This window comes from Ambystoma mexicanum, chromosome 7p, assembly GCF_040938575.1.
Source record: "Ambystoma mexicanum isolate Mex_15411 chromosome 7p, UKY_AmexF1_1, whole genome shotgun sequence".
Lineage (NCBI taxonomy): Eukaryota > Metazoa > Chordata > Amphibia > Caudata > Ambystomatidae > Ambystoma > Ambystoma mexicanum.
Window position 1 is genome coordinate 873,319,020 of NC_090939.1, and position 14,499 is coordinate 873,333,518.

Sequence of the window (14,499 nt, forward strand, 5' to 3'; positions counted from 1 at the left end):
AAATGCCTCTGCTGTCATGATGCGTGACAGTTTGGGGCCGTCACACAGGTCCTGACCGCCATACTGCAACACATGCAGCATCAACAACCGGCGCCAGCCGTGCCAATCACTACGGCATCCACCCCATCCTCCACACCCGCATCCTCTGCACCCCCCAGCCCTGTGTGACTGACAAGGCGGAGTGCGAGGCAGTCCGAAATGCTGCCCCCGGACATAAAGATAGCATGCAAATAGTGTGGGTCAACAGTGGGAGTGGAGGAGGTGGTGTCGGTGGTGTACAGGTGAATAAGGGGGTGTTCATTGGGGGTATGGGGAGTTCATTGAGGGGGGGTTGGGGCGTTCTTTGGGGGTATGGGGAGTTCATTGGGGGGTATGGGGAGTTCTGATGTGTTGGGGGAAGGGGCAGGGGAGAGGGCATGTGAGTGGTGGAGGGGTGAGGCACTTTTCTGTAGTTTACATTAATACACCTGTTGTGTAAAAAATCATTTAATGCCTGGACATTGTTCATTTCGTGTGTATTCATTTTATTCATGACAGTGCACAGTGCCCAACTCCCCACATACCCTGTGTGCATGTCAACATGTACAAACTGCTCATTGTAGCACTGACACATATCCATCAACGTCCCTGTGGCTCAGAAGTATTCGCCAATCAGTGATTGGCGTACAGCACAGCCATCTTGTGCATCACGTATTGGCAGGGGTGCTGCTTCTCCTACATCTTCATCCTCATCATCCTCACCCGGTGCATGCATGTCAATGTCAGGTGGCAGTGGTACATTTCTCCGGACGCACATGTTGTGCAGCATGACACAGGCCATGGTGATCTTTGCCACCTTCTCAGGCCTACAAAGGAGTGCTCCACCAGACCTGCTTAGGCAGCGGAAACGCGCCTTCAACAGGCCAAAGGTCTGCTCAATCACAACACGGGTACGGGTATGAATCCGATTGTACTCCTCTTCATGGCTGTTCCGTGGGTTCTGCACAGGGGTAAGTAGCCAGGGCTTCAAGTGATATCCTCCATCACCTGCATGGGAGTACAAAGAGGTCTGTGGGTGTCATTCTGAGCTGCCACCTTCTGGATTCACAGCCATGGCCGCAGCGATTTTCTGTTGACATGCACATGTCCCTGTACGTATGCACAGAGATGATTTGGATGCATTGTGTACTGCAATATGGTCTGCTAGTCTGGATGCCGTTGTACAGATGATGCAGGGTGTTAACTTGCATGCTGATGCAGATGTACTGTGGATGCAGAACAATGCCTTGCCTCTCATGATTGCATTGTATGCTACTCTATGCCTAATCACACTGGCCACATTGTCACAGTTGTAATCATGTTTAGTCATGCATCGCTTGACATACCCATGGTGGCCTGGTTGTGCATCTTACATGTTGTCATTGATGTACGGCATTGGTGCAATGTGTGGCAGTGATGTGTAATGTTCGGGTTGGGAGGTTCAGGTCAGAAGTGTTTAGCTCTTAGTGCATTGTCCACTCACCGCCCATTCCCACCCAGGTGGAGTATGCATCCCCCCACATCACAACCCTGATGCACTGCCATGGGCCAGTCAGGCAACTCACCAAGCAGCGAGGCACGTCGTCCAGCATGTCACTGCGTGTGACTGGGGTAGCATGGAGTTACGCAGCACCATGGAATCATGGGTCGATCCGGGATATCGGGCACAACAATGTGTGATGATCTTGCTGGAGTCACATACCATCTGCACATTGATGGAGTGGTATTGCGTGCAATTGCTTTACACCGCCTCTATGGCATGAGGGACTACCAATTCGACATGGGTGCAGTCGAGGGCACTGACGCAATTGGGCATGCCTGCCAGTGCATGGAAGCCTACTTTGGTGTCGGCAATCTCCTGGGCAGTCCGTGGTAGGGATATGTGGGTGCTAGCGTGCTTCAGGAGGGCATCCAGCACTTGGGTCAGCATGCGTGAAAAGAGTGGTTGTGATATACCATGCAGCTGGCCCACTGTATGCTGGTAGGTGCCTGTGGCCAGGAAGTGGAGCACAGACACCACCTTTAGTAGTGGGGGGATGGCAGTGCGTATTTCAATGAGGCTGACGATGTCGTCATGTATCATGTCCACAATGGTGGTGATGGTGCCCCGGTCCAACCGGTACAGGGTGTGGATCTGCTCAGGGGTTAGATTGAATGGACTGGGTCTGATGCGAGGGATTGGTGGCTGCCTACGAGGTACTACTGGCTGCACTGGTGGTAATTGCTGGGCCTATCTCACGCTCCTTCTCCTCCTGTGTCTCCTCTGTGCTGCCTGTTGTTGTGCCTATAGTTGTTGTTGTAGTTGCTGTTGTTGCTGTAGTTCTAGCAGTATAGGCATGTCCTCCAGCCCCATGATTACAACAGCTAGTGGTATCATTTTGGTGTGGGAAGGGGTGTGGTGTGTGGGTGTACTCCTTTTATGCTGGGACAGGCTCCATTGAATCCACCTGTGGTGATTGTGTGCACCTGTGGCAGTTGCCTTCACTGCAGGTTGCTATTTACGGGTGGCCCGCGATGCCTGTATGGCCGCCGTTGTGCAGGCCCTATTTACTGGCTTCAGGAAGCCGGTAAGTGCATTCCCGCGTAACTTGTGATGTCCTCCTATTACCGGCATCTCTGTATTTCCTCCGCAAAGGGGCGTGTCTATGTGCACATGCCGGTATGAAGGGGCACGGTATGGGCATTGGCGGGTTGTCAGTTCGTAATGGCCCGGACCCGTTAACGATGCCGGTAATACCATTCCGCCTTCCTATTTTCATTATCTCCATTCTCATAATGAGGCCCAATGAGCACGATTGATCAAATTAAGAGTGGATAGTAGTATTACATTGGTGGAGAGCCCAGAGACTATTATGAGCAGAACATTGTTATCTGACGAACATGTTTTGATAATATCATTGGGGAATGTTACTGAGGGGAAAGGGGAGTTATCAGTGACACTGTCCTGGGAAAATGTGACCCCTCCTTTCTCTAAGGGGGAATATTAAGGTGAATGTTGCCGGGGACTGTGTGGGGGAGACTTGAGAGCCACAGCTGTATGACATATTTAGAAAAGTGTCTGCAAAATCATCATCGAAGAATAACGAAGAATGTCAAACTGGGAGAGTTGCATTGGGAAATTAAAAGGAGAGTTTGAGTCCTGTGAGTAGTACTACTTATTTGAAAAATGTGTAATGTCAAACAATGTGTGGAGATCATAAAGGTATGAAGGAGGGACATTTTAACCAGTTTTCCAGATGAAGTCTCAGTAAAAAAGGGAACAGGGATGTCGATTGTGTGGGGACCCAACCTGAGAATGAGTTGAAGAGTAAAATGAACACCCAGTGCCAAATCTTACCTTTAGAGCACCTAGATGCAGGAGCCCCGGCATGGTTTCCTGTGGTACCATATAAATCCCCTATGCCAAAGCTGGGTAGCAATGTCAGCGCCGATTTTAATAAGAAAGCCCTCAAAATTGTTGCTAGAATGTTTGTTTGACGTTGGACGCCCTGGCATTTGAAATAGATCATGAGTTTTGGCATTATTCTCGGAAATACCTGGCCTCCGGTTAATAACTAGTAGGGATACAGAGGCAGTTGAATTTGTGGACCCTAAAAGAGATGATTGTGTAACCCTTACTATACCGTCAAGATTGGCGTATGATGCTCTCTTAAATGAAGTTATGAATCTCCACAAATTTGGATATGATTTATCACCTTTCATCTCCAAGCTAGTGGGCAGGAGCGGAATCTTTTGTTTCTCAGGAGGCTCTGGGATGGATCCATTGACTGGGGCAAGGGACAGTTCTGGTGTAAAAAGAGGATCCCACTTGGCGGAGGGAGCAGTGTGAAATCTCCTAATCAGTTTGATGGTAATGAATGCAGGTGGTTAGCCTTAACACTAAAATATTGTATATTACAGCTAAAGGAGTTAAAACAGAGTGTTTAGTAAATGCAGACATTGATGTGCATACCCTGGAATGTTAGGGGTTTCACTGCACTTAAGAGTAATGTTGAACTTTGTATGTTTTTGAGGGGCCACTCTCTATTACTACTTCAGGATGTGTGGCTGGTTACTTGCCCAGTTTTGATGAGTACTGTGTGAAACCAAAGTGTGTCTCACTTGCTAGTCCCTGGGGATCTCTCACTCAGGTGGCCAGGGCACAGCCGTCGCCTTTGGATACAGACCCAGGTGGTGGACCAGTGTGGGAGGATCACCTGGGTGGGGGATCTTCAGGGAGTGGGGATGAGACAACCGATGGTGACACGCAGTATCCCCCCCTTTTCCATGTCCACATTCCGTCCTATTTTATAAGATTCTCCAACGTTTCAACTCCCCCGCCCTTTCTACACAAACACTGGGCAGAGGAAGAGGAGGATTGAGAGTAAAGAGGCTAACACTTGCATATCCCATTGGACATGTCCCGTTAATAAGGTCAGGCAAAGTGAGGGACTGGACCTTATCACATACATCTGATACCCATTAGATCCCCCCACATGGATAAAAGGTGGAACATGGAGACACACTCTGAGCAAGGTGAGGCACGAGAAGGAGCAGATCTTTTCCGGGGAGAAAGCAAGCCCAGTGGAGCTTGATGACCGATCGAGGGACCAGAGCCAGGGCTAGGGAAACCCTGAAGATCCCTGCAGTAGGTTGTTGCCCCTTGGAAACTGTGAAGGATATGCAGAGAAAGCCAAATCCCAGACAAGAAGAAGCCTGCCTTGTGTTTCAAGGATGCCTGCGACCCTCCTGGGTGAATGGCAGAGTGTCATGCCTGCTGGACATATCTCTGGACCGGGAACAACCTCTCCATACAGAATGAGTTACGCCCATAGAACCGCTAGACCGTTCTATTCGAAATGGAGGTTGTTCGATGCATTGCCAGGAAAACAACGTCTGCATTTTTCACGTCGTTAAATTAATGTGACTTAGTTCCGTCATGTGTGTCACGGCAGTACGTACATAAGCAGCGTGGAAACGTAGATCGCTGCTTCTGATGAATTCATTTTTGGTGTTTTGTAGCTGAACTCTGGACCTGCGTCCTCGCATTCCCTTCAGCAACTTCTTTGGCCTTTTGTAGCGTGTTTTCCGCCACACGCTAATTTCTGGAGCCGTGTATCCTGTTTGCGTGCCAAGTCTCCACGCGGACGCTATCTCCAAGCGCGGCTGTCCTGGGCTGCGTGCATCCTGTTCGCGTGCCAAATCTCCACGCGGACGCTATCTCCAAGCGCGGCTGTCCTGGGCTGCGTGTATCCTGTTCATGTGCCAAATCTCCACACGGACGCTATCTCCAAGCGCGGCTGTCCTGGGCTGCGTGTATCCTGTTCGCGTGCCAAATCTCCACGCAGACGCTGTCTGCAAGAGCGGCTGTCCTGGGCTGCGTGTATCCTGTTTGCGTGCCAAATCTCCACACACGGATGCTGTCTTCAAGCACGGCTCTCCTGGGCTGCGTGTATCCTGTTCGCATGCCAAATCTCCACGCGGACGCTGTCTTCAAGCTCGGCTGTCCTGGGCTGCGTGTATCCTGTTCGCATGCCAAATCTCCACGCGGACGCTGTCTTCAAGCGCAGTTTCCCTGGGCTGCGTGTATCCTGTTCGCGTGCAAAATCTCCACGCGGAAACGCTGTCTCCAAGCGCGGCTGTCTTGGCTGTGTGTACGCTGTCGCGTGCAATCCTGCACGTGGTTTTCTTTGAACCTTTGGTACCTGTGATAGTTAACAGGTGAACTTCTATTTTTGTTCTTCGTGGGAAAGGAAGTATTTCATGAACTATTGGAAGGTGATTGTGCACAGTACTTTGGACGCTATCCTGTGGTGCACCAACCCGGTATCTAGCGTGAGCCTCGTGCCGTTCGGGATAAGTCTCCCTTACTAATCTTCCCCTCCTTTGTCGTTGGTTCAACTCCTGGTTTTCTTCAAGAGACTTTCGTTGAATACTTCAGTTTTTGCCATAAGGTCAGTGTTTTGAATTTATGCTAATACTGTGCTATCATAGTGAGTTGAGTTTGGGACAGTTTCTTATGATACTTTATCGATCCTAGGCTGACTTCCGATACAATACCCACACCCTTTCCAGTGATCCATCTCTCTGCCTGTTTCATCAGTCAGAGAGTTGTATCATTTGGAAGGTCTAATTTGACTTCACTACAATCAAGTCGTGTGAAAAAGGATCCGGAAGAGCCCTACCAATTGTATCCTTTTTTGGTTAGCGTATCCTTTTCAATTGATACATTGGTGATTTATGACACAGAGTTGGGGAGGCGAGGTCAAACCTGTGGTATGTGAAAAACCTGAGGGTATTCTCGCAGGTAGACCTCAGGAATCCCTTACTCAGGGGACCAGGGATGGGCTGGTGCTCTCAGTTCCCAACCCTGGGGGTGGACGAGCGAGGGCGGATTACCTGGGTTGGGGAACCCAGGGTTATGCTTTGTGGAATATCCAAGGTAAGACACGGTATAATACTGAAGTGGATAGTGAGGTGGACAAAGTACCAGGGGTTTTCCTCGGTTATGCTACATCTACCTTACTTCCTTTCAAAGAAGATCCCTTACTCAAATTCCATCACCCCTACATATCTGGCAAATCCCCTAGGAGCCCAAAACCCGTTACTCTTGAGAATCACAGCTTCCAGAATCCCAGATATTCTCCTTCCCATCCCTTAGATTAATATTCCATGCACTCTCAATCTGCTCAGACAACACACTACCATTCCCACAATTCCACCTGTTCAGATCACAACAAAAACTCTGGTAATTTTGGTTTGTTTCACAAACCATACCCATCTCACCCTTCTGAGTTGACCAAAATCCCTAGTTGGAAGGATATCATTCCTCATGACAAACCCACCTTTTCCAATATGAACACTGTGCACTGTGATAAAAAATTGACTAATGTTAAAACTGTTTACCTGACATGTCCCAACCCAAAGGTCAGGCAGAGTAAAGCAATTAACCCGAATCGCACACACCTGACAGACCCTTACTTCCCCACAGGGATAAAAGGTGGAGCACAAGAGCAGAGGTTGGGCAAGGCAGACCGCACGACGTAAGAGCTAACTAAACACAGCAGTTCAAGAGGAGGAGAAAGACGTCACAGACTGAGAGGGAGACAAACAGAGAATCAACCTTGCCCTTTCCGATCAAGGCTTGTGGAACCTCTCAAGAGGGAACGATAAGTCAGTGAACAATAGCCAAAGTGAATTGCAACAGATGTGCTCGGTACGCAAGAACCTCCTCTGCTGATTACCAAGCCAGGGAGAGACGCTGGTTTCAGTGGTACAAACCTTGACTCCAAGACATCAGCCATGCACTTCATCACAGACGGTGAGTCGAGGGGAATGTTGATAAGACACCGAACTGTGTTGAATGAAAAGTAGCCGAGAGATAAATTGAACTTTAAAAGCAAAAGGATACTACTGAGAAAGAGGGGGAAAACCAGATACAGAGGAGTCCGGCACCACATGGGTGTTCACGCAGGAAACTCTAGGCGATTACCCAACGGTAAAAAGACTACTGTAACCAGAAGGCCTTGGGAAGAGGTGAAGAACGGGCAAAGTGGTCATGCACAGGTCTCATTAAATCCTCTGTACCTTCGAAAGTCTTTGACCGACAGAAAACTGTGAAAGCTAAGGGAAGTGAATCATGCATGTTGAAAATTAATACATGAGCTGTGGAAATTAGCAAGAGTGAACCCGGGCGAGGGATCCTAATGAAAAGGTACAGAGACTGAAAGTCCCATGAGGAACTTTTGGTAAAAGTCGACGAGAGTGAACCCGGCAGAGGGAAGTCAACAGCAAAAAGTTGGAGAGAGTGAACCCGGCAGAGGGATGCCAACAACCATGGACCAAGGCCGAAAACCTGTTCAAAAGGACATTGAGACTTGTGAAAGGGAGAAACATTGTAGAACAAGGGGAAGGGAAATGTCTCCCTTGTTTTCTAAGCTCTGAGCCAGGCCAAGGGAGATCCAGGGGTGGGAAGTTACCACCCAAAGTTTGCTGAAAAAGGAACTGTCTTGTTAATTTGCTGAATACGTCTGAAGGGTCACCGCCTAGAAGAGGAGGACCCAGGGGTGAAGCCGCTGTCATGACCCTTGCCCCTGGCCCTCACTGGCAAGTCAGCCTTCCACTTAGGGCCAGGTCAAAGGCCTTAAAACCTCATTCAAGACTCTCTTGGATTCAGTCCTGGCACCTTTGGCGGCAGGCTCATAACCATCATGAAGACCAACATTAGAATGGGACTATTTACTTGGGACTATTTAACTTGGGGGGGTTCAGCCAACATGGAGGCACCCACATAGCTCAGTTACAAGGAACTGAGCTATGCGGTCTAGTCATTTGGGTGTGGCAGGCCTGGGACTACTTTACCTGGACTACTTTGGGTGTGGCAGGCCTGGGACTATTTTACCTGGACTACTTTACCTGAGACTATTTAAACCACAACCAAACAACAGAACATGCTTTGCGTTATTCTGCTGTGGGCAGCGTAACATTCACCATGCCCAGTTCTTTGATGCCAGTTTACCTGAAACCAAGGACATGCAGAGAGAGAAAGAACACTACGAAACTTACCTGGAACAGTATCCTGTCTTCAATACATCGCTGACTTCAGTTCCACTCACCTGAAGGTACGAACTCCATCATCCGGGACCGCATGCATCCTGGAATATCATAAACTGGAAAGAGGAGAAAGAAAGAGAGCATTAGTACGCGTTTACTCACATTTCCTCCCGAATGAAGAAAGCCACACAATTCTTACCTGGGTAGTCATCTCCTGGTCAGTATCATTGCTGGAACATTACGGCGCTAGGCGAGGAACATCGCAACCTGCAAGGAGAAAAAAGACACAGGTTAGCAATATAAAAGGTGAAACAGCGCCACACATCGCGCATTACTCACAGCATCGCGCACACCGCACTTTCGCCTACCGGCCCATGCTCATCTTCAAACTGCATGACAACACCAAAATACCTTTCCATACCTAAAAGGAAAGAAGCAAGACATTATTATTCAAACTAAGAGGAACATAAGAACTACATATAAAGATTGTGAAGCAGCAAACCTACGAAGTCGCAGCAGGCCTGGATTCCCACAGGGGGACTTGCACCAGTGAAGTAACTTGGTCGCTGCTCACCCCCCACATCTACGCAAGCCTGCCACGAGGAGCAGGACGGAGAATCCACCTCTTGCAATATTAAGGTGAGGAGAAGGCCCAAGGGTGAGGAAGGAGTTGAGGCCAAGGGAGGTGGGAAAACATAAAGACAATCTGGTATTGAATCCAGCTCTCCTATATTGCAGACCCGTCTTTAACTAGAGGCCTTACCAAGGGACCGGGAGAGGGTTTGAGAGTGCAAATCATCCAACCAGGGCAGGGTGGCGTCCCCGTGGATACCAGGTGAGCGTAACGCCATCACCCAAAGTATTCTGATGGGTCAGCGCCCAGAAGAGGGGAACCAGGGGTGAAGCCATCACCCAAAGTATGCTGAAGGGTCAGCGCCCAGAAGAGGGGGACCAGGGGTGAAGGCCTCACCCAAAGTATTGTGAAGGGTCAGCGCCCATGAAATGGGGACCAAGGGGTGAAGCCATCACCCACAGTGTTCTGACGGCTCAGCGCCCAGAAGAGGGGGACCAATGGGTGAAGCCTTTACCGAAAGTATTCTGAAGGGTCCGCGCCCAAAAGAGGGGGACCCGGGGTAAAGTCCTCACCCAAAGTACTGTGAAGGGTCAGCACCCAGAAGAGAGGGACCCATGGGTGAAGCCATCACCCAAAGTGTTTTGAGGGGTCAGCGTCCAGAAGCGGGGGACCCACGGGTGAAGCCATCACCCAAGGTGTTCCTAGAACAGAACTTTGTGTTTGTTTGTTGAGAGTATCAGGCCTCTAGGGCAAGTGACTTTTCATTATAAAGAGACTTAACCATCGAAGAACCTGATATCTGTGCACCAGGTACCCGCCTTGTCCCGTGCTTAAAACGTGGGGAAGGGAGACCTCGAGGCAATCACATCCTGACTTATTATTTGTGAACACTTTCTTCTTCATTTTGATACCCTATCCCACACTCTTTCTGTGATTAGTTGTGAGGAATTGGCAATATGTTTTTAGTAGTATAGGCCTTTTCTTTTTATTTTGATACAACGCCACTAGGACTGTCTTATCTTTCATTCGATGGTCGATGCTTGCTCCCATCTTAGATTTAGGTTTAGTTAGGCGTTTTTCCACCCTGCATATACAGTTCCATAAACACCCTTGAACTGTGATCACTTGTGTCTGTCTTTACTGTTGTCACCATGAGTTCCTTACAGATATGAACCTTGAGTTGTGAATCAAAGCTGCAGAGAAAAGAAAGGAATGCACTGGTGAGTTAGTGAAAGACATGAAAGGCTGGGATGTGTCAAGAAAAGATTTAAGCTGCAACAGTGTATCTCCCAACTGAAGGTTGAGCCCGTGCTGATGAGACACGAAAGAAAGCAAACCTGCAGTGAACTTAAAAGTCACTGATAACTGTGAAGCCAGTGATACTGTTATCTAAATAGCGATTAGCTCAGTTAGAGATATAAAGAACAACGCACTAACCTGCACATCCAGCGGTAACCAGGAAGGGCAAAGGTACTGACGACTGCGAAGGCTTCCCTATAAGCCCAATCACTCCCCACCCGGATTGAACAATCAGGAGAAGGGAGGACTGGGCCCCCAGGGAAACCCTCTATGGGAAAAAAAAAACCTGTGCGGCACTGAAGACACTGGTTCTGGGCTGGATTCAATGTCCTGGAATCTTGCGGGAACTGTGATGCTGAAGTACGAGTTCGGTTGGGAAGAGTTCTGTAGAAATGAGAAAGAGCTGATGAGAGAGGTAAAGGGCGGAAGAGGAGAGTCCCACAGAAACCCTGCGCCTACCTATATCTGCCTTCGATGTTCTAATGCAGACAAATTACACTCTGTGTATCAAGGAACTCGGAAGGCTGAAGGGATGGAAGGAACACTCCTGGAAGGTACGGAAGAGGAGGATGGTTAGTAGAATAGTAGCAGAATGGCGGGGCTAGGAAGAGAGAAGAGGAAAAGACCTTAAAGTAAGTACCCTAGAATGAAACCGCTTGTACTAGATTCTGAGAGAGGTCCGGAGATACACTGCAGGGGGTCTCGGCGGGTGGAATCAAGGAATCCCTGAATTCCGGAAGAGTCAAAGCTAAAGCACACAAGAGAGAAAGAGTTAGCAATCGAACACAAGTCAGAGAGTAAAGATCCCTAGAAGGCGATCACTTACAAAGCAACTGGGCTAAAGGAGTAGCGACGCGCAGAGGCAAAGCAATCGGTTCATATCCGGTCACATGACCCGCTGGCGACGTCTGAGAAGTACGTGAAACAACTAGACCCGCACTCAAAGAATAGCAAGAAAGATACGCCACCATGCTGGGGGGATTCACAAATGCGGAACGGCACGTCCTGCCGCGATGCCACAAGGACCAACGTTTATAGCAGGTTGTAACAGTATGCCCCCTCCGCAAAGGCGGGGAACCCGGCTTTCCGGGATGCAGCCGGAAGAACTAGCGAACCAAACGGGGGGCATGAACCCCTGAAGCTGGTTCCCAGGACCTCTCAGCCAGAGAAAACCCCTTCCAATCGATCAGGAATTGAAGACGCCCCCTGTGGTAACGGGAATCACAAATACAGCCACTTCGAATTCAAGTCCCATAGCAGTAGATACCGGGGGAGGACGAGAAACAGGCGAGCGTAGAAAACGATCAGGCACTTCCATCTTAATCTGGGAGAGGTGAAACACAGGATGTATCCGAGACCAAGAAGGAGGCAGTGAGAGTCTGATTGCTGCCGTGTCCACCAGGGACACTACCCTGAAGGGACCAAAGAACCGGGGATCCAGCTTAGAAGGAACCAAATGGCGAGGAAGAAATCGAGAAGATAGCCATACATTGTCTCCAATCGACACCTTTGGAGCTGAACTTCGATGGCGATCCACAATCTCCTTGGCCCGATCCTGAGCCGAGTGAAGAGCCCTTTGGGCAACTAGTTGACCCTGTTGAATGTCTGTAACAAGCCGGTCCACTCCGGAACAACGGGAAGGAGTGGGTGAAATGGTCGGAACGTAAGCTGGATGGTAACCATAACTGCAATAGAAAGGGCTGGTCTTCAACGCCGAATGCTTGGCGTTATTATAGGCAAATTCCGCCAATTGTAAAAGATCAACCCAGTCGTCTTGAGCCGCTGATACGAAACAACATAAATAGCATTCCAGCGTTTGATTCAAGCGTTCTGTTTGCCTGTTAGTTTGTGGGTGATACCCTGAGCTCAGTGCCCTTCGGATTCCCAAAAAGGAGCACAACTTCAGCCAAAAAAGGGAGATGTACTGGGGTCCCCGGTCCGACACGATTGTGCCTGGTACTCCATGACGTGAGAAGATATCAGAAATTAAGACTCTGGCCATCTGGTCTGCATTAGGAAGTTTAGACAAAGGGGTGAAGTGAGCCATCTTTGTGAAATAGTCTATCGTAACCATAATCACAGAGTGATGAGAGGATTGGGGAAGATCCACTATGAAATCTGTAGAGATCCGCTGCCAGGGTCTTTCGGAGATAGGCATTCGGGTAAGTAATCCCAACGGAGGCTGTCTAGGTGATTTGGACTGCAGACAGGTAACACACGCAGAGACATAGTCATGCACATCTGAGAGAAGATCAGGCCACCAGAAATGATGTTGGATGAGATCTAACGTGGACTGATATCCACGATGTCCAGCTGCTTTAGAATCATGGCACATATATAGTACCTCCTTCCGAAGGGTGGTGGAAGGTACTAGTACTTGCTCCTCATGAAAGAAAATTCCATTGCTTCTCGTTAATTGGTATCTCCGTTCGAAATCTTCACAGAACCGAAGATGTAGAATTGTGTCCTGCTTAACAGTCTGGAGAAAATCAGTCAGTACTGAAATGAATCGAGTCCTGGGAAACAGACTTTCTGTGCTAAACCTAGCCGTAGGATGGTCCTTCCGAGATAGAGCGTCTGCTCTAAGATTTTGGCTTCCCGGTAAGAAGGTGAATATAATACGATAGGGGAGAAAAAAGTGTGCCCATCGTGCTTGACGACTATTAGTAGTCTGGGCCTGTTGAAGCACTTTCAGGTTTGATGATCAGTACAGACTTCCACAGGGAATGGAGACCCCAATAACAAATGTCTCCACTCCTCAAATGATCTCTTGATGGCCAGTAGTTCTTTTTCCAGTACCGAGTAGTTTACTTCCGAGGGATTAAAGGTCTTGGATAAATAGGCAACTGGTAACTCCACACCTTGGCTGGATTTCTGCAGGAGGACTGCTCCCAAATAATAGTGAGAAGTGTCACTCTCTAGAATAAACTGCTTGGACTGGTCAGGGGTAGACAATATTGGGGCAGAGGAAAACAATCTTTTTAGTTCATCAAAGGCCTCTTCCGTCTTTGAGTCCCAAGAAAAAGCTACATCTTTTATCAACAATCTTGTGATGGGAAGAATGATGTCGGAAAAACATGGGATGAATTTACGATAGAAATTTGCGAAGCCCAGAAACCGTTGTATCTCTTTTATGATTGATGGAGATGGCCATTCCAATACGGCCGATACCTTTCTGGGGTCCATCGAAACTCCCTGAGCCGATAGCACGAACCCCAGATAATTGACCTGAGTCTTGTGGAATTCGCATTTCTTTGCCTTGCAATACAAATGGTTAGCTTGAAGTCGGTCTAGGACTACTTTCACATGCCGGATGTGATCCGTTTCATTCGCTGAGAAAACCAATATGTCGTCCAAATATACAATCACATAGTGCAATAAGTTGTCCGCAAACAAATGGTCCATGAATCTTTGGAATATGGCTGGGGCATTTGAGAGACCAAAAGGCATTACCTGATACTCATAATGCCCAAAGAGTGTTCGGAAGGCTGTCTTCCATTCATCTCCGGGAGCGATACGGATGAGATGATAAGCCCCTCGGAGATCCAGTTTTGTGTAAATGGAAGTCCCTTGCACTGCTTCGAGGATGTCTGGAATTAGGGGCATCGGATATTTGTCTGGTACTGTGATCCTGTTGAGGCCTCTATAGTCGATACAAGGTCGGAGCTCCTCAGTATCTTTCTTTGGAATAAAGAACAGAGATGCCCCAGCAGAGGAGGTGGATTCAGTAATTAGGCCGTTTTGTAAGTTGGTATGAAGGTATTCCTTGAGAGCCTCTTTCTCTCGCTGGGATAAAACATACATTCTTCCAAATGGAACTGGCTGATCTGGAAGCAACTCTATATGACAGTCATCTCTCTGATGCGGAGGTAAGGTAGGAAATTGTGGTATGGAAAATACCGACAGGTATTTCTGATAACATACAGGGACGTTTCCTAACTGAGAAATCGTTGTGATCAGAGTGTGACTGTGCTCTTGTTGAGAGATTTGAAGTCCCACAGATTCATGGCAGAGACAGTGAGTCACACAAGATTCCGACCCCAGAAATAGGGTACCAGCGGACCAGTTAATAAACG